This window comes from Taudactylus pleione, unplaced genomic scaffold, assembly GCF_031769625.1.
Source record: "Taudactylus pleione unplaced genomic scaffold, aTauple2 ptg000016l, whole genome shotgun sequence".
Classification (NCBI taxonomy): Eukaryota; Metazoa; Chordata; class Amphibia; order Anura; family Myobatrachidae; genus Taudactylus; species Taudactylus pleione.
The window spans coordinates 16265600-16286018 of NW_028284418.1; the positions used below are offsets into that span (position 1 = coordinate 16265600).

The 20419-nt window shown below is 33.1% G+C and overlaps 11 non-coding genes across 11 annotated transcripts; all 11 read right to left on the reverse strand.

Annotated features, from left to right (window-relative positions):
* Positions 1–821: 821 nt before the first annotated feature.
* Positions 822–903, reverse strand: TRNAL-AAG (transfer RNA leucine (anticodon AAG)). Its single transcript has one exon. It is a non-coding gene; the product is annotated as a tRNA-Leu (tRNA).
* Positions 904–3667: 2764 nt separating this feature from the next.
* TRNAL-AAG (transfer RNA leucine (anticodon AAG)) lies at positions 3668–3749 on the reverse strand. The gene has a single exon. It is a non-coding gene; the product is annotated as a tRNA-Leu (tRNA).
* Positions 3750–6513: 2764 nt separating this feature from the next.
* On the reverse strand, positions 6514–6595 carry TRNAL-AAG (transfer RNA leucine (anticodon AAG)). Its single transcript has one exon. It is a non-coding gene; the product is annotated as a tRNA-Leu (tRNA).
* Positions 6596–7918: 1323 nt separating this feature from the next.
* On the reverse strand, positions 7919–8000 carry TRNAL-AAG (transfer RNA leucine (anticodon AAG)). Its single transcript has one exon. It is a non-coding gene; the product is annotated as a tRNA-Leu (tRNA).
* A 1340-nt stretch (positions 8001–9340) lies between these two features.
* Positions 9341–9422, reverse strand: TRNAL-AAG (transfer RNA leucine (anticodon AAG)). The gene has a single exon. It is a non-coding gene; the product is annotated as a tRNA-Leu (tRNA).
* A 1341-nt stretch (positions 9423–10763) lies between these two features.
* TRNAL-AAG (transfer RNA leucine (anticodon AAG)) lies at positions 10764–10845 on the reverse strand. The gene has a single exon. It is a non-coding gene; the product is annotated as a tRNA-Leu (tRNA).
* Positions 10846–12186: 1341 nt separating this feature from the next.
* On the reverse strand, positions 12187–12268 carry TRNAL-AAG (transfer RNA leucine (anticodon AAG)). Its single transcript has one exon. It is a non-coding gene; the product is annotated as a tRNA-Leu (tRNA).
* Positions 12269–13609: 1341 nt separating this feature from the next.
* TRNAL-AAG (transfer RNA leucine (anticodon AAG)) lies at positions 13610–13691 on the reverse strand. The gene has a single exon. It is a non-coding gene; the product is annotated as a tRNA-Leu (tRNA).
* Positions 13692–15032: 1341 nt separating this feature from the next.
* On the reverse strand, positions 15033–15114 carry TRNAL-AAG (transfer RNA leucine (anticodon AAG)). The gene has a single exon. It is a non-coding gene; the product is annotated as a tRNA-Leu (tRNA).
* Positions 15115–17878: 2764 nt separating this feature from the next.
* Positions 17879–17960, reverse strand: TRNAL-AAG (transfer RNA leucine (anticodon AAG)). Its single transcript has one exon. It is a non-coding gene; the product is annotated as a tRNA-Leu (tRNA).
* Positions 17961–19301: 1341 nt separating this feature from the next.
* Positions 19302–19383, reverse strand: TRNAL-AAG (transfer RNA leucine (anticodon AAG)). Its single transcript has one exon. It is a non-coding gene; the product is annotated as a tRNA-Leu (tRNA).
* Between the last annotated feature and the right edge of the window lie 1036 nt (positions 19384–20419).

Sequence of the window (20419 nt, forward strand, 5' to 3'; positions counted from 1 at the left end):
AGTCACTGGATCTTCTCCTTTTCAGTTGGTTAATATCTGATCAATCATCAGTTGATGATAAATTGTTTTAAACTACTGCATGTGACAGCTTAAGGTGTGCTTCCACCAACCAAGTTTAGTTTCAGTTATACCTTATCTACTTTAGGAAACCACTTTGGTATATATCACTGGATCTTCTCCTTGGAGAATAAATATGGCAGCAGTGGGATTTGATTCCAGTGGCTTGAATAGCTCTGTCATCCTACAACCTGCTGTACACTTTAAAATATTTTAGCTCTCATATCTGGAATGTCATTCAAAACTTTACCCAAAGTCAGGAAAAGCTGAGATAAAATGCAAAAGAAGCCAGGTACATTTAACAAGTAATGATTATATTTGACTTCAAATTTCCTTCATTTAGCGCAACTGATGTATCCAAACAACTTTGAAGTATTATTCAAATGCCTAAAATAGACAGCTGTGAGATTAAAATCCAGAGAGATAGAAAAGTTAGAGAAATCGGAATATAAATCCATCAATTTATACCAATGAGTCACGTTGCCAACATTTCCATCTCTAATTGTATGATAAGACAACTCAGTAATTAAATATTAGTTATGATATTACTTCTAATTACTTCATGCCAACTTAATTTTGGCTCATCTTGACTGTTAGCAGATAACATTTTTAAAACATTTGTGAAGTCTCTTGTAACAATGATGAACTGTTGAGTAGCTAGAGGAATCTTCCACCAACAAATTTCAGCTGGGTAATATCCTTTCTAATGGAAAAAAAGAACCAGTTTGACATCAATAACTGGCCTACTCTTTGTATAATAAATATGGCAGCAGTGGGATTTGAACCCACGCCTCCGAAGAGACTGGAGCCTTAATCCAGCGCCTTAGACCGCTCGGCCATGCTACCACATGTGCTTATCATTAGGATAGCTCACAGATCTAGAACATCAAAATTAAAGGGTTTTTTGTTTTAAAGTATTAATTGAAAAGATGTCAGCAAAGGTTAAAAGAAAGTTCATTATTAAACATAAAATCGATGAGAAATTCATATTTTTTATTGAATTGCATTTTGTTTATTTTCATTGAAATAACAAAAGAAATTGAGATGCATGAAGTAGTAAAATATTAGTTCTGATAGGGCACATAATTAATTCATGCAAAATTAAACTTTGAATATCTTTACTGTTAGCAGATATCATTATTTTAAAGGTTTGAGAAGACTGTTGCAACTATGATGAACGGTTTAGAACTCGGTGACTAATGCAGGATACTATCACCATCCTTTTTCAGTTGGTTAATATCTGATCAATCATGAATTGATGATAAATTGTTTTGAACTACTGCATGTGACAGCTTAAGGTGTGCTTCCACCAACCAAATGTAGCTTCTTTTATACCTTATCTACTTTAGGAAACCACTTTGATATAAGTCACTGGATCTTCTCCTTTTCAGTTGGTTAATATCTGATCAATCATCAGTTGATGATAAATTGTTTTAAACTACTGCATGTGACAGCTTAAGGTGTGCTTCCACCAACCAAGTTTAGTTTCAGTTATACCTTATCTACTTTAGGAAACCACTTTGGTATATATCACTGGATCTTCTCCTTGGAGAATAAATATGGCAGCAGTGGGATTTGATTCCAGTGGCTTGAATAGCTCTGTCATCCTACAACCTGCTGTACACTTTAAAATATTTTAGCTCTCATATCTGGAATGTCATTCAAAACTTTACCCAAAGTCAGGAAAAGCTGAGATAAAATGCAAAAGAAGCCAGGTACATTTAACAAGTAATGATTATATTTGACTTCAAATTTCCTTCATTTAGCGCAACTGATGTATCCAAACAACTTTGAAGTATTATTCAAATGCCTAAAATAGACAGCTGTGAGATTAAAATCCAGAGAGATAGAAAAGTTAGAGAAATCGGAATATAAATCCATCAATTTATACCAATGAGTCACGTTGCCAACATTTCCATCTCTAATTGTATGATAAGACAACTCAGTAATTAAATATTAGTTATGATATTACTTCTAATTACTTCATGCCAACTTAATTTTGGCTCATCTTGACTGTTAGCAGATAACATTTTTAAAACATTTGGGAAGTCTCTTGTAACAATGATGAACTGTTGAGTAGCTAGAGGAATCTTCCACCAACAAATTTCAGCTGGGTAATATCCTTTCTAATGGAAAAAAAGAATCAGTTTGACATCAATAACTGGCCTACTCTTTGTATAATAAATATGGCAGCAGAGGGATTTGAACCCACGCCTCCGAAGAGACTGGAGCCTTAATCCAGTGCCTTAGACCGCTCAGCCATGCTACCACATGTGCTTATCATTAGGATAGCTCACAGATCTAGAACATCAAAATTAAAGGGTTTTTTGTTTTAAAGTATTAATTGAAAAGATGTCAGCAAAGGTTAAAAGAAAGTTCATTATTAAACATAAAATCGATGAGAAATTCATATTTTTTATTGAATTGCATTTTGTTTATTTTCATTGAAATAACAAAAGAAATTGAGATGCATGAAGTAGTAAAATATTAGTTCTGATAGGGCACATAATTAATTCATGCAAAATTAAACTTTGAATATCTTTACTGTTAGCAGATATCATTATTTTAAAGGTTTGAGAAGACTGTTGCAACTATGATGAACGGTTTAGAACTCGGTGACTAATGCAGGATACTATCACCATCCTTTTTCAGTTGGTTAATATCTGATCAATCATGAATTGATGATAAATTGTTTTGAACTACTGCATGTGACAGCTTAAGGTGTGCTTCCACCAACCAAATGTAGCTTCTTTTATACCTTATCTACTTTAGGAAACCACTTTGATATAAGTCACTGGATCTTCTCCTTTTCAGTTGGTTAATATCTGGTCAATCATCAGTTGATGATAAATTGTTTTAAACTACTGCATGTGACAGCTTAAGGTGTGCTTCCACCAACCAAGTTTAGCTTCTTTTATACCTTATCTACTTTAGGAAACCACTTTGGTATATATCACTGGATCTTCTCCTTGGAGAATAAATATGGCAGCAGTGGGATTTGATTCCAGTGGCTTGAATAGCTCTGTCATCCTACAATCTGCTGTACACTTTAAAATATTTTAGCTCTCATATCTGGAATGTCATTCAAAACTTTACCCAAAGTCAGGAAAAGCTGAGATAAAATGCAAAAGTAGCCAGGTACATTTAACAAGTAATGATTATATTTGACTTCAAATTTCCTTCATTTAGCGCAACTGATGTATCCAAACAACTTTGAAGTATTATTCAAATGCCTAAAATAGACAGCTGTGAGATTAAAATCCAGAGTGATAGAAAAGTTAGAGAAATCGGAATATAAATCCATCAATTTATACCAACGAGTCACGTTGCCAACATTTCCATCTCTAATTGTATGATAAAACAACTCAGTAATTAAATATTAGTTATGATATTACTTCTAATTACTTCATGCCAACTTAATTTTGGCTCATCTTGACTGGTAGCATCTAACATTTTTAAAACATATGGGAAGTCTCTTGTAACAATGATGAACTGTTGAGTAGCTAGAGGAATCTTCCACCAACAAATTTCAGCTGGGTAATATCCTTTCTAATGGAAAAAAAGAATCAGTTTGACATCAATAACTGGCCTACTCTTTGTATAATAAATATGGCAGCAGTGGGATTTGAACCCACAGCTCCGAAGAGACTGGAGCCTTAATCCAGCACCTTAGACCGCTCGGCCATGCTACCACATGTGCATATCATTAGGATAGCTCACAGATCTAGAACATCAAAATTAAAGGTTTTTTTGTTTTAAAGTATTAATTGAAAAGATGTCAGCAAAGGTTAAAAGAAAGTTCATTATTAAACATAAAATCGATGAGAAATTCATATTTTTTATTGAATTGCATTTTGTTTATTTTCATTGAAATAACAAAAGAAATTTAGATGCATGAAGTAGTAAAATATTAGTTCTGATAGGGCACATAATTACTTCATGCAAAATTAAAATTTGAATATCTTTACTGTTAGCAGATATCATTATTTTAAAGGTTTGAGAAGACTGTTGCAACTATGATGAACGGTTTAGAACTCGGTGACTAATGCAGGATACTATCACCATCCTTTTTCAGTTGGTTAATATCTGATCAATCATGAATTGATGATAAATTGTTTTGAACTACTGCATGTGACAGCTTAAGGTGTGCTTCCACCAACCAAATGTAGCTTCTTTTATACCTTATCTACTTTAGGAAACCACTTTGATATAAGTCACTGGATCTTCTCCTTTTCAGTTGGTTAATATCTGATCAATCATCAGTTGATGATAAATTGTTTTAAACTACTGCATGTGACAGCTTAAGGTGTGCTTCCACCAACCAAGTTTAGTTTCAGTTATACCTTATCTACTTTAGGAAACCACTTTGGTATATATCACTGGATCTTCTCCTTGGAGAATAAATATGGCAGCAGTGGGATTTGATTCCAGTGGCTTGAATAGCTCTGTCATCCTACAACCTGCTGTACACTTTAAAATATTTTAGCTCTCATATCTGGAATGTCATTCAAAACTTTACCCAAAGTCAGGAAAAGCTGAGATAAAATGCAAAAGAAGCCAGGTACATTTAACAAGTAATGATTATATTTGACTTCAAATTTCCTTCATTTAGCGCAACTGATGTATCCAAACAACTTTGAAGTATTATTCAAATGCCTAAAATAGACAGCTGTGAGATTAAAATCCAGAGTGATAGAAAAGTTAGAGAAATCGGAATATAAATCCATCAATTTATACCAATGAGTCACGTTGCCAACATTTCCATCTCTAATTGTATGATAAGACAACTCAGTAATTAAATATTAGTTATGATATTACTTCTAATTACTTCATGCCAACTTAATTTTGGCTCATCTTGACTGTTAGCAGATAACATTTTTAAAACATTTGGGAAGTCTCTTGTAACAATGATGAACTGTTGAGTAGCTAGAGGAATCTTCCACCAACAAATTTCAGCTGGGTAATATCCTTTCTAATGGAAAAAAAGAATCAGTTTGACATCAATAACTGGCCTACTCTTTGTATAATAAATATGGCAGCAGAGGGATTTGAACCCACGCCTCCGAAGAGACTGGAGCCTTAATCCAGTGCCTTAGACCGCTCAGCCATGCTACCACATGTGCTTATGATTAGGATAGCTCACAGATCTAGAACATCAAAATTAAAGGGTTTTTTGTTTTAAAGTATTAATTGAAAAGATGTCAGCAAAGGTTAAAAGAAAGTTCATTATTAAACATAAAATCGATGAGAAATTCATATTTTTTATTGAATTGCATTTTGTTTATTTTCATTGAAATAACAAAAGAAATTGAGATGCATGAAGTAGTAAAATATTAGTTCTGATAGGGCACATAATTACTTCATGCAAAATTAAAATTTGAATATCTTTACTGTTAGCAGATATCATTATTTTAAAGGTTTGAGAAGACTGTTGCAACTATGATGAACTGTTTAGAACTCGGTGACTAATGCAGGATACTATCACCATCCTTTTTCAGTTGGTTAATATCTGATCAATCATGAATTGATGATAAATTGTTTTGAACTACTGCATGTGACAGCTTAAGGTGTGCTTCCACAAACCAAATGTAGCTTCTTTCATACCTTATATACTTTAGGAAACCACTTTGATATAAGTCACTGGATCTTCTCCTTTTCAGTTGGTTAATATCTGACCAATCATCAGTTGATGATAAATTGTTTTAAACTACTGCATGTGACAGCTTAAGGTGTGCTTCCACCAACCAAATTTAGCTTCTTTTATACCTTATCTACTTTAGGAAACCACTTTGGTATATATCACTGGATCTTCTCCTTGGAGAATAAATATGGCAGCAGTGGGATTTGATTCCAGTGGCTTGAATAGCTCTGTCATCCTACAACCTGCTGTACACTTTAAAATATTTTAGCTCTCATATCTGGAATGTCATTCAAAACTTTACCCAAAGTCAGGAAAAGCTGAGATAAAATGCAAAAGAAGCCAGGTACATTTAACAAGTAATGATTATATTTGACTTCAAATTTCCTTCATTTAGCGCAACTGATGTATCCAAACAACTTTGAAGTATTATTCAAATGCCTAAAATAGACAGCTGTGAGATTAAAATCCAGAGTGATAGAAAAGTTAGAGAAATCGGAATATAAATCCATCAATTTATACCAATGAGTCACGTTGCCAACATTTCCATCTCTAATTGTATGATAAGACAACTCAGTAATTAAATATTAGTTATGATATTACTTCTAATTACTTCATGCCAACTTAATTTTGGCTCATCTTGACTGGTAGCAGATAACATTTTTAAAACATTTGGGAAGTCTCTTGTAACAATGATGAACTGTTGAGTAGCTAGAGGAATCTTCCACCAACAAATTTCAGCTGGGTAATATTCTTTCTAATGGAAAAAAAGAATCAGTTTGACATCAATAACTGGCCTACTCTTTGTATAATAAATATGGCAGCAGTGGGATTTGAACCCACAGCTCCGAAGAGACTGGAGCCTTAATCCAGCACCTTAGACCGCTCGGCCATGCTACCACATGTGCATATCATTAGGATAGCTCACAGATCTAGAACATCAAAAATAAAGGTTTTTTTGTTTTAAAGTATTAATTGAAAAGATGTCAGCAAAGGTTAAAAGAAAGTTCATTATTAAACATAAAATCGATGAGAAATTTATATTTTTTATTGAATTGCATTTTGTTTATTTTCATTGAAATAACAAAAGAAATTGAGATGCATGAAGTAGTAAAATATTAGTTCTGATAGGGCACATAATTACTTCATGCAAAATTAAAATTTGAATATCTTTACTGTTAGCAGATATCATTATTTTAAAGGTTTGAGAAGACTGTTGCAACTATGATGAACGGTTTAGAACTCGGTGACTAATGCAGGATACTATCACCATCCTTTTTCAGTTGGTTAATATCTGATCAATCATGAATTGATGATAAATTGTTTTGAACTACTGCATGTGACAGCTTAAGGTGTGCTTCCACCAATCAAATGTAGCTTCTTTTATACCTTATCTACTTTAGGAAACCACTTTGATATAAGTCACTGGATCTTCTCCTTTTCAGTTGGTTAATATCTGATCAATCATCAGTTGATGATAAATTGTTTTAAACTACTGCATGTGACAGCTTAAGGTGTGCTTCCACCAACCAAGTTTAGTTTCAGTTATACCTTATCTACTTTAGGAAACCACTTTGGTATATATCACTGGATCTTCTCCTTGGAGAATAAATATGGCAGCAGTGGGATTTGATTCCAGTGGCTTGAATAGCTCTGTCATCCTACAACCTGCTGTACACTTTAAAATATTTTAGCTCTCATATCTGGAATGTCATTCAAAACTTTACCCAAAGTCAGGAAAAGCTGAGATAAAATGCAAAAGAAGCCAGGTACATTTAACAAGTAATGATTATATTTGACTTCAAATTTCCTTCATTTAGCGCAACTGATGTATCCAAACAACTTTGAAGTATTATTCAAATGCCTAAAATAGACAGCTGTGAGATTAAAATCCAGAGTGATAGAAAAGTTAGAGAAATCGGAATATAAATCCATCAATTTATACCAATGAGTCACGTTGCCAACATTTCCATCTCTAATTGTATGATAAGACAACTCAGTAATTAAATATTAGTTATGATATTACTTCTAATTACTTCATGCCAACTTAATTTTGGCTCATCTTGACTGGTAGCAGATAACATTTTTAAAACATTTGGGAAGTCTCTTGTAACAATGATGAACTGTTGAGTAGCTAGAGGAATCTTCCACCAACAAATTTCAGCTGGGTAATATCCTTTCTAATGGACATCAATAACTGGCCTACTCTTTGTATAATAAATATGGCAGCAGTGGGATTTGAACCCACAGCTCCGAAGAGACTGGAGCCTTAATCCAGCACCTTAGACCGCTCGGCCATGCTACCACATGTGCATATCATTAGGATAGCTCACAGATCTAGAACATCAAAATTAAAGGTTTTTTTGTTTTAAAGTATTAATTGAAAAGATGTCAGCAAAGGTTAAAAGAAAGTTCATTATTAAACATAAAATCGATGAGAAATTCATATTTTTTATTGAATTGCATTTTGTTTATTTTCATTGAAATAACAAAAGAAATTGAGATGCATGAAGTAGTAAAATATTAGTTCTGATAGGGCACATAATTACTTCATGCAAAATTAAAATTTGAATATCTTTACTGTTAGCAGATATCATTATTTTAAGGTTTGAGAAGACTGTTGCAACTATGATGAACGGTTTAGAACTCGGTGACTAATGCAGGATACTATCACCATCCTTTTTCAGTTGGTTAATATCTGATCAATCATGAATTGATGATAAATTGTTTTGAACTACTGCATGTGACAGCTTAAGGTGTGCTTCCACCAACCAAATGTAGCTTCTTTTATACCTTATCTACTTTAGGAAACCACTTTGATATAAGTCACTGGATCTTCTCCTTTTCAGTTGGTTAATATCTGATCAATCATCAGTTGATGATAAATTGTTTTAAACTACTGCATGTGACAGCTTTAGGTGTGCTTCCACCAACCAAGTTTAGTTTCAGTTATACCTTATCTACTTTAGGAAACCACTTTGGTATATATCACTGGATCTTCTCCTTGGAGAATAAATATGGCAGCAGTGGGATTTGATTCCAGTGGCTTGAATAGCTCTGTCATCCTACAACCTGCTGTACACTTTAAAATATTTTAGCTCTCATATCTGGAATGTCATTCAAAACTTTACCCAAAGTCAGGAAAAGCTGAGATAAAATGCAAAAGAAGCCAAGTACATTTAACAAGTAATGATTATATTTGACTTCAAATTTCCTTCATTTAGCGCAACTGATGTATCCAAACAACTTTGAAGTATTATTCAAATGCCTAAAATAGACAGCTGTGAGATTAAAATCCAGAGTGATAGAAAAGTTAGAGAAATCGGAATATAAATCCATCAATTTATACCAATGAGTCACGTTGCCAACATTTCCATCTCTAATTGTATGATAAGACAACTCAGTAATTAAATATTAGTTATGATATTACTTCTAATTACTTCATGCCAACTTAATTTTGGCTCATCTTGACTGGTAGCAGATAACATTTTTAAAACATTTGGGAAGTCTCTTGTAACAATGATGAACTGTTGAGTAGCTAGAGGAATCTTCCACCAACAAATTTCAGCTGGGTAATATCCTTTCTAATGGAAAAAAAGAATCAGTTTGACATCAATAACTGGCCTACTCTTTGTATAATAAATATGGCAGCAGTGGGATTTGAACCCACAGCTCCAAAGAGACTGGAGCCTTAATCCAGCACCTTAGACCACTCAGCCATGCTACCACATGTGCATATCATTAGGATAGCTCACAGATCTAGAACATCAAAATTAAAGGGTTTTTTGTTTTAAAGTATTAATTGAAAAGATGTCAGCAAAGGTTAAAAGAAAGTTCATTATTAAACATAAAATCGATGAGAAATTCATATTTTTTATTGAATTGCATTTTGTTTATTTTCATTGAAATAACAAAAGAAATTGAGATGCATGAAGTAGTAAAATATTAGTTCTGATAGGGCACATAATTACTTCATGCAAAATTAAAATTTGAATATCTTTACTGTTAGCAGATATCATTATTTTAAAGGTTTGAGAAGACTGTTGCAACTATGATGAACTGTTTAGAACTCGGTGACTAATGCAGGATACTATCACCATCCTTTTTCAGTTGGTTAATATCTGATCAATCATGAATTGATGATAAATTGTTTTGAACTACTGCATGTGACAGCTTAAGGTGTGCTTCCACCAACCAAATGTAGCTTCTTTCATACTTTATATACTTTAGGAAACCACTTTGATATAAGTCACTGGATCTTCTCCTTTTCAGTTGGTTAATATCTGATCAATCATCAGTTGATGATAAATTGTTTTAAACTACTGCATGTGACAGCTTAAGGTGTGCTTCCACCAACCAAATTTAGCTTCTTTTATACCTTATCTACTTTAGGAAACCACTTTGATATATATCACTGGATCTTCTCCTTGGAGAATAAATATGGCAGCAGTGGGATTTGATTCCAACGGCTTGAATAGCTCTGTCATCCTACAACCTGCTGTACACTTTAAAATATTTTAGCTCTCATATCTGGAATGTCATTCAAAACTGTACCCAAAGTCAGGAAAAGCTGAGATAAAATGCAAAAGAAGCCAGGTACATTTAACAAGTAATGATTATATTTGACTTCAAATTTCCTTCAATTAGCGCAACTGATGTATCCAAACAACTTTGAAGTATTATTCAAATGCCTAAAATAGACAGCTGTGAGATTAAAATCCAGAGTGATAGAAAAATTAGAGAAATCGAAATATAAATCCATCAATTTATACCAATGAGTCACGTTGCCAACATTTCCATCTCTAATTGTATGATAAGACAACTCTGTAATTAAATATTAGTTATGATATTACTTCTAATTACTTCATGCCAACTTAATTTTGGCTCATCTTGACTGTTAGCAGATAACATTTTTAAAACATTTGGGAAGTCTCTTGTAACAATTATGAACTGTTGAGTAGCTAGAGGAATCTTTCACCAACAAATTTCAGCTGGGTAATATCCTATCTAATGGAAAAAAAGAATCACTTTGACATCAATAACTGGCCTACTCTTTGTATAATAAATATGGCAGTAGTGGGATTTGAACCCATGCCTCCAAAGAGACTGGAGCCTTAATCCAGCGCCTTAGACCGCTCGGCCATGCTACCACATGTGCATATCATTAGGATAGCTCACAGATCTAGAACATCAAAATTAAAGGGTTTTTTGTTTTAAAGTATTAATTGAAAAGATGTCAGCAAAGGTTAAAAGAAAGTTCATTATTAAACATAAAATCGATGAGAAATTCATATTTTTTATTGAATTGCATTTTGTTTATTTTCATTGAAATAACAAAAGAAATTGAGATGCATGAAGTAGTAAAATATTAGTTCTGATAGGGCACATAATTAGTTCATGCAAAATTAAAATTTGAATATCTTTACTGTTAGCAGATATCATTATTTTAAAGGTTTGAGAAGACTGTTGCAACTATGATGAACTGTTTAGAACTCGGTGACTAATGCAGGATACTATCACCATCCTTTTTCAGTTGGTTAATATCTGATCAATCATGAATTGATGATAAATTGTTTTGAACTACTGCATGTGACAGCTTAAGGTGTGCTTCCACCAACCAAATGTAGCTTCTTTCATACTTTATATACTTTAGGAAACCACTTTGATATAAGTCACTGGATCTTCTCCTTTTCAGTTGGTTAATATCTGATCAATCATCAGTTGATGATAAATTGTTTTAAACTACTGCATGTGACAGCTTAAGGTGTGCTTCCACCAACCAAATTTAGCTTCTTTTATACCTTATCTACTTTAGGAAACCACTTTGATATATATCACTGGATCTTCTCCTTGGAGAATAAATATGGCAGCAGTGGGATTTGATTCCAACGGCTTGAATAGCTCTGTCATCCTACAACCTGCTGTACACTTTAAAATATTTTAGCTCTCATATCTGGAATGTCATTCAAAACTGTACCCAAAGTCAGGAAAAGCTGAGATAAAATGCAAAAGAAGCCAGGTACATTTAACAAGTAATGATTATATTTGACTTCAAATTTCCTTCAATTAGCGCAACTGATGTATCCAAACAACTTTGAAGTATTATTCAAATGCCTAAAATAGACAGCTGTGAGATTAAAATCCAGAGTGATAGAAAAATTAGAGAAATCGAAATATAAATCCATCAATTTATACCAATGAGTCACGTTGCCAACATTTCCATCTCTAATTGTATGATAAGACAACTCTGTAATTAAATATTAGTTATGATATTACTTCTAATTACTTCATGCCAACTTAATTTTGGCTCATCTTGACTGTTAGCAGATAACATTTTTAAAACATTTGGGAAGTCTCTTGTAACAATTATGAACTGTTGAGTAGCTAGAGGAATCTTTCACCAACAAATTTCAGCTGGGTAATATCCTATCTAATGGAAAAAAAGAATCACTTTGACATCAATAACTGGCCTACTCTTTGTATAATAAATATGGCAGTAGTGGGATTTGAACCCATGCCTCCAAAGAGACTGGAGCCTTAATCCAGCGCCTTAGACCGCTCGGCCATGCTACCACATGTGCATATCATTAGGATAGCTCACAGATCTAGAACATCAAAATTAAAGGGTTTTTTGTTTTAAAGTATTAATTGAAAAGATGTCAGCAAAGGTTAAAAGAAAGTTCATTATTAAACATAAAATCGATGAGAAATTCATATTTTTTATTGAATTGCATTTTGTTTATTTTCATTGAAATAACAAAAGAAATTGAGATGCATGAAGTAGTAAAATATTAGTTCTGATAGGGCACATAATTAGTTCATGCAAAATTAAAATTTGAATATCTTTACTGTTAGCAGATATCATTATTTTAAAGGTTTGAGAAGACTGTTGCAACTATGATGAACTGTTTAGAACTCGGTGACTAATGCAGGATACTATCACCATCCTTTTTCAGTTGGTTAATATCTGATCAATCATGAATTGATGATAAATTGTTTTGAACTACTGCATGTGACAGCTTAAGGTGTGCTTCCACCAACCAAATGTAGCTTCTTTCATACCTTATATACATTAGGAAACCACTTTGATATAAGTCACTGGATCTTCTCCTTTTCAGTTGGTTAATATCTGATCAATCATCAGTTGATGATAAATTGTTTTAAACTACTGCATGTGACAGCTTAAGGTGTGCTTCCACCAACCAAATTTAGCTTCTTTTATACCTTATCTACTTTAGGAAACCACTTTGGTATATATCACTGGATCTTCTCCTTGGAGAATAAATATGGCAGCAGTGGGATTTGATTCCAGTGGCTTGAATAGCTCTGTCATCCTACAACCTGCTGTACACTTTAAAATATTTTAGCTCTCATATCTGGAATGTCATTCAAAACTTTACCCAAAGTCAGGAAAAGCTGAGATAAAATGCAAAAGAAGCCAGGTACATTTAACAAGTAATGATTATACTTGACTTCAAATTTCCTTCATTTAGCGCAACTGATGAATCCAAACAACTTTGAAGTATTATTCAAATGCCTAAAATAGACAGCTGTGAGATTAAAATCCAGAGTGAAGGGAAAGTTAGAGAAATCGGAACATAAAACCATCAATTTATACCAATGAGTCACGTTGCCAACATTTCCATCTCTAATTGTATGATAAGACAACTCAGTAATTAAATATTAGTTATGATATTACTTCTAATTACTTCATGCCAACTTAATTTTGGCTCATCTTGACTGTTAGCAGATAACATTTTTAAAACATTTGGGAAGTCTCTTGTAACAATGATGAACTGTTGAGTAGCTAGAGGAATCTTCCACCAACAAATTTCAGCTGGGTAATATCCTTTCTAATGGAAAAAAAGATTCAGTTTGACATCAATAACTGGCCTACTCTTTGTATAATAAATCTGGCAGCAGTGGGATTTGAACCCACACCTCCGAAGAGACTGGAGCCTTAATCCAGCACCTTAGACCGCTCGGCCATGCTACCACATGAGCTTATCATTAGGATAGCTCACAGATCTAGAACATCAAAATTAAAGGGTTTTTTGTTTTAAAGTATTAATTGAAAAGATGTCAGCAAAGGTTAAAAGAAAGTTCATTATTAAACATAAAATCAATGAGAAATTCATATTTTTTATTGAATTGCATTTTGTTTATTTTCATTGAAATAACAAAAGAAATTGAGATGCATGAAGTAGTAAAATATTAGTTCTGATAGGGCACATAATTAATTCATGCAAAATTAAACTTTGAATATCTTTACTGTTAGCATATATCATTATTTTAAAGGTTTGAGAAGACTGTTGCAACTATGATGAACGGTTTAGAACTCGGTGACTAATGCAGGATACTATCACCATCCTTTTTCAGTTGGTTAATATCTGATCAATCATGAATTGATGATAAATTGTTTTGAACTACTGCATGTGACAGCTTAAGGTGTGCTTCCACCAACCAAATGTAGCTTCTTTCATACCTTATATACATTAGGAAACCACTTTGATATAAGTCACTGGATCTTCTCCTTTTCAGTTGGTTAATATCTGATCAATCATCAGTTGATGATAAATTGTTTTAAACTACTGCATGTGACAGCTTAAGGTGTGCTTCCACCAACCAAATTTAGCTTCTTTTATACCTTATCTACTTTAGGAAACCACTTTGGTATATATCACTGGATCTTCTCCTTGGAGAATAAATATGGCAGCAGTGGGATTTGATTCCAGTGGCTTGAATAGCTCTGTCATCCTACAACCTGCTGTACACTTTAAAATATTTTAGCTCTCATATCTGGAATGTCATTCAAAACTTTACCCAAAGTCAGGAAAAGCTGAGATAAAATGCAAAAGAAGCCAGGTACATTTAACAAGTAATGATTATACTTGACTTCAAATTTCCTTCATTTAGCGCAACTGATGAATCCAAACAACTTTGAAGTATTATTCAAATGCCTAAAATAGACAGCTGTGAGATTAAAATCCAGAGTGAAGGGAAAGTTAGAGAAATCGGAACATAAAACCATCAATTTATACCAATGAGTCACGTTGCCAACATTTCCATCTCTAATTGTATGATAAGACAACTCAGTAATTAAATATTAGTTATGATATTACTTCTAATTACTTCATGCCAACTTAATTTTGGCTCATCTTGACTGTTAGCAGATAACATTTTTAAAACATTTGGGAAGTCTCTTGTAACAATGATGAACTGTTGAGTAGCTAGAGGAATCTTCCACCAACAAATTTCAGCTGGGTAATATCCTTTCTAATGGAAAAAAAGATTCAGTTTGACATCAATAACTGGCCTACTCTTTGTATAATAAATCTGGCAGCAGTGGGATTTGAACCCACACCTCCGAAGAGACTGGAGCCTTAATCCAGCACCTTAGACCGCTCGGCCATGCTACCACATGAGCTTATCATTAGGATAGCTCACAGATCTAGAACATCAAAATTAAAGGGTTTTTTGTTTTAAAGTATTAATTGAAAAGATGTCAGCAAAGGTTAAAAGAAAGTTCATTATTAAACATAAAATCAATGAGAAATTCATATTTTTTATTGAATTGCATTTTGTTTATTTTCATTGAAATAACAAAAGAAATTGAGATGCATGAAGTAGTAAAATATTAGTTCTGATAGGGCACATAATTAATTCATGCAAAATTAAACTTTGAATATCTTTACTGTTAGCATATATCATTATTTTAAAGGTTTGAGAAGACTGTTGCAACTATGATGAACGGTTTAGAACTCGGTGACTAATGCAGGATACTATCACCATCCTTTTTCAGTTGGTTAATATCTGATCAATCATGAATTGATGATAAATTGTTTTGAACTACTGCATGTGACAGCTTAAGGTGTGCTTCCACCAACCAAATGTAGCTTCTTTTATACCTTATCTACTTTAGGAAACCACTTTGATATAAGTCACTGGATCTTCTCCTTTTCAGTTGGTTAATATCTGATCAATCATCAGTTGATGATAAATTGTTTTAAACTACTGCATGTGACAGCTTAAGGTGTGCTTCCACCAACCAAGTTTAGTTTCTTTTATACCTTATCTACTTTAGGAAAATACTTTGGTATATATCACTGGATCTTCTCCTTGGAGAATAAATATGGCAGCAGTGGGATTTGATTCCAGTGGCTTGAATAGCTCTGTCATCCTACAACCTGCTGTACACTTTAAAATATTTTAGCTCTCATATCTGGAATGTCATTCAAAACTTTACCCAAAGTCAGGAAAAGCTGAGATAAAATGCAAAAGAAGCCAGGTACATTTAACAAGTAATGATTATATTTGACTTCAAATTTCCTTCATTTAGCGCAACTGATGTATCCAAACAACTTTGAAGTATTATTCAAATGCCTAAAATAGACAGCTGTGAGATTAAAATCCAGAGTGATAGAAAAGTTAGAGAAATCGGAATATAAATCCATCAATTTATACCAATGAGTCACGTTGCCAACATTTCCATCTCTAATTGTATGATAAGACAACTCAGTAATTAAATATTAGTTATGATATTACTTCTAATTACTTCATGCCAACTTAATTTTGGCTCATCTTGACTGGTAGCAGATAACATTTTTAAAACATTTGGGAAGTCTCTTGTAACAATGATGAACTGTTGAGTAGCTAGAGGAATCTTCCACCAACAAATTTCAGCTGGGTAATATCCTTTCTAATGGAAAAAAAGAATCAGTTTGACATCAATAACTGGCCTACTCTTTGTATAATAAATATGGCAGCAATGGGATTTGAACCCACAGCTCCGAAGTGACTGGAGCCTTAATCCAGCACCTTAGACTGCTCGGTCATGCTACCACATGTGCATAGCATTAGGATAGCTCACAGATCTAGAACATCAAAATTAAAGGGTTTTTTGTTTTAAAGTATTAATTGAAAAGATGTCAGCAAAGGTTAAAAGAAAGTTCATTATTAAACATAAAATCGATGAGAAATTCATATTTTTTATTGAATTGCATTTTGTTTATTTTCATTGAAATAACAAAAGAAATTGAGATGCATGAAGTAGTAAAATATTAGTTCTGATAGGGCACATAATTAGTTCATGCAAAATTAAAATTTGAATATCTTTACTGTTAGCAGATATCATTATTTTAAAGGTTTGAGAAGACTGTTGCAACTATGATGAACTGTTTAGAACTCGGTGACTAATGCAGGATACTATCACCATCCTTTTTCAGTTGGTTAATATCTGATCAATCATGAATTGATGATAAATTGTTTTGAACTACTGCATGTGACAGCTTAAGGTGTGCTTCCACCAACCAAATGTAGCTTCTTTCATACTTTATATACTTTAGGAAACCACTTTGATATAAGTCACTGGATCTTCTCCTTTTCAGTTGGTTAATATCTGATCAATCATCAGTTGATGATAAATTGTTTTAAACTACTGCATGTGACAGCTTAAGGTGTGCTTCCACCAACCAAATTTAGCTTCTTTTATACCTTATCTACTTTAGGAAACCACTTTGATATATATCACTGGATCTTCTCCTTGGAGAATAAATATGGCAGCAGTGGGATTTGATTCCAACGGCTTGAATAGCTCTGTCATCCTACAACCTGCTGTACACTTTAAAATATTTTAGCTCTCATATCTGGAATGTCATTCAAAACTGTACCCAAAGTCAGGAAAAGCTGAGATAAAATGCAAAAGAAGCCAGGTACATTTAACAAGTAATGATTATATTTGACTTCAAATTTCCTTCAATTAGCGCAACTGATGTATCCAAACAACTTTGAAGTATTATTCAAATGCCTAAAATAGACAGCTGTGAGATTAAAATCCAGAGTGATAGAAAAATTAGAGAAATCGAAATATAAATCCATCAATTTATACCAATGAGTCACGTTGCCAACATTTCCATCTCTAATTGTATGATAAGACAACTCTGTAATTAAATATTAGTTATGATATTACTTCTAATTACTTCATGCCAACTTAATTTTGGCTCATCTTGACTGTTAGCAGATAACATTTTTAAAACATTTGGGAAGTCTCTTGTAACAATTATGAACTGTTGAGTAGCTAGAGGAATCTTTCACCAACAAATTTCAGCTGGGTAATATCCTATCTAATGGAAAAAAAGAATCACTTTGACATCAATAACTGGCCTACTCTTTGTATAATAAATATGGCAGTAGTGGGATTTGAACCCATGCCTCCAAAGAGACTGGAGCCTTAATCCAGCGCCTTAGACCGCTCGGCCATGCTACCACATGTGCATATCATTAGGATAGCTCACAGATCTAGAACATCAAAATTAAAGGGTTTTTTGTTTTAAAGTATTAATTGAAAAGATGTCAGCAAAGGTTAAAAGAAAGTTCATTATTAAACATAAAATCGATGAGAAATTCATATTTTTTATTGAATTGCATTTTGTTTATTTTCATTGAAATAACAAAAGAAATTGAGATGCATGAAGTAGTAAAATATTAGTTCTGATAGGGCACATAATTAGTTCATGCAAAATTAAAATTTGAATATCTTTACTGTTAGCAGATATCATTATTTTAAAGGTTTGAGAAGACTGTTGCAACTATGATGAACTGTTTAGAACTCGGTGACTAATGCAGGATACTATCACCATCCTTTTTCAGTTGGTTAATATCTGATCAATCATGAATTGATGATAAATTGTTTTGAACTACTGCATGTGACAGCTTAAGGTGTGCTTCCACCAACCAAATGTAGCTTCTTTCATACCTTATATACATTAGGAAACCACTTTGATATAAGTCACTGGATCTTCTCCTTTTCAGTTGGTTAATATCTGATCAATCATCAGTTGATGATAAATTGTTTTAAACTACTGCATGTGACAGCTTAAGGTGTGCTTCCACCAACCAAATTTAGCTTCTTTTATACCTTATCTACTTTAGGAAACCACTTTGGTATATATCACTGGATCTTCTCCTTGGAGAATAAATATGGCAGCAGTGGGATTTGATTCCAGTGGCTTGAATAGCTCTGTCATCCTACAACCTGCTGTACACTTTAAAATATTTTAGCTCTCATATCTGGAATGTCATTCAAAACTTTACCCAAAGTCAGGAAAAGCTGAGATAAAATGCAAAAGAAGCCAGGTACATTTAACAAGTAATGATTATACTTGACTTCAAATTTCCTTCATTTAGCGCAACTGATGAATCCAAACAACTTTGAAGTATTATTCAAATGCCTAAAATAGACAGCTGTGAGATTAAAATCCAGAGTGAAGGGAAAGTTAGAGAAATCGGAACATAAAACCATCAATTTATACCAATGAGTCACGTTGCCAACATTTCCATCTCTAATTGTATGATAAGACAACTCAGTAATTAAATATTAGTTATGATATTACTTCTAATTACTTCATGCCAACTTAATTTTGGCTCATCTTGACTGTTAGCAGATAACATTTTTAAAACATTTGGGAAGTCTCTTGTAACAATGATGAACTGTTGAGTAGCTAGAGGAATCTTCCACCAACAAATTTCAGCTGGGTAATATCCTTTCTAATGGAAAAAAAGATTCAGTTTGACATCAATAACTGGCCTACTCTTTGTATAATAAATCTGGCAGCAGTGGGATTTGAACCCACACCTCCGAAGAGACTGGAGCCTTAATCCAGCACCTTAGACCGCTCGGCCATGCTACCACATGAGCTTATCATTAGGATAGCTCACAGATCTAGAACATCAAAATTAAAGGGTTTTTTGTTTTAAAGTATTAATTGAAAAGATGTCAGCAAAGGTTAAAAGAAAGTTCATTATTAAACATAAAATCGATGAGAAATTCATATTTTTTATTGAATTGCATTTTGTTTATTTTCATTGAAATAACAAAAGAAATTGAGATGCATGAAGTAGTAAAATATTAGTTCTGATAGGGCACATAATTAATTCATGCAAAATTAAACTTTGAATATCTTTACTGTTAGCATATATCATTATTTTAAAGGTTTGAGAAGACTGTTGCAACTATGATGAACGGTTTAGAACTCGGTGACTAATGCAGGATACTATCACCATCCTTTTTCAGTTGGTTAATATCTGATCAATCATGAATTGATGATAAATTGTTTTGAACTACTGCATGTGACAGCTTAAGGTGTGCTTCCACCAACCAAATGTAGCTTCTTTTATACCTTATCTACTTTAGGAAACCACTTTGATATAAGTCACTGGATCTTCTCCTTTTCAGTTGGTTAATATCTGATCAATCATCAGTTGATGATAAATTGTTTTAAACTACTGCATGTGACAGCTTAAGGTGTGCTTCCACCAACCAAGTTTAGTTTCTTTTATACCTTATCTACTTTAGGAAAATACTTTGGTATATATCACTGGATCTTCTCCTTGGAGAATAAATATGGCAGCAGTGGGATTTGATTCCAGTGGCTTGAATAGCTCTGTCATCCTACAACCTGCTGTACACTTTAAAATATTTTAGCTCTCATATCTGGAATGTCATTCAAAACTTTACCCAAAGTCAGGAAAAGCTGAGATAAAATGCAAAAGAAGCCAGGTACATTTAACAAGTAATGATTATATTTGACTTCAAATTTCCTTCATTTAGCGCAACTGATGTATCCAAACAACTTTGAAGTATTATTCAAATGCCTAAAATAGACAGCTGTGAGATTAAAATCCAGAGTGATAGAAAAGTTAGAGAAATCGGAATATAAATCCATC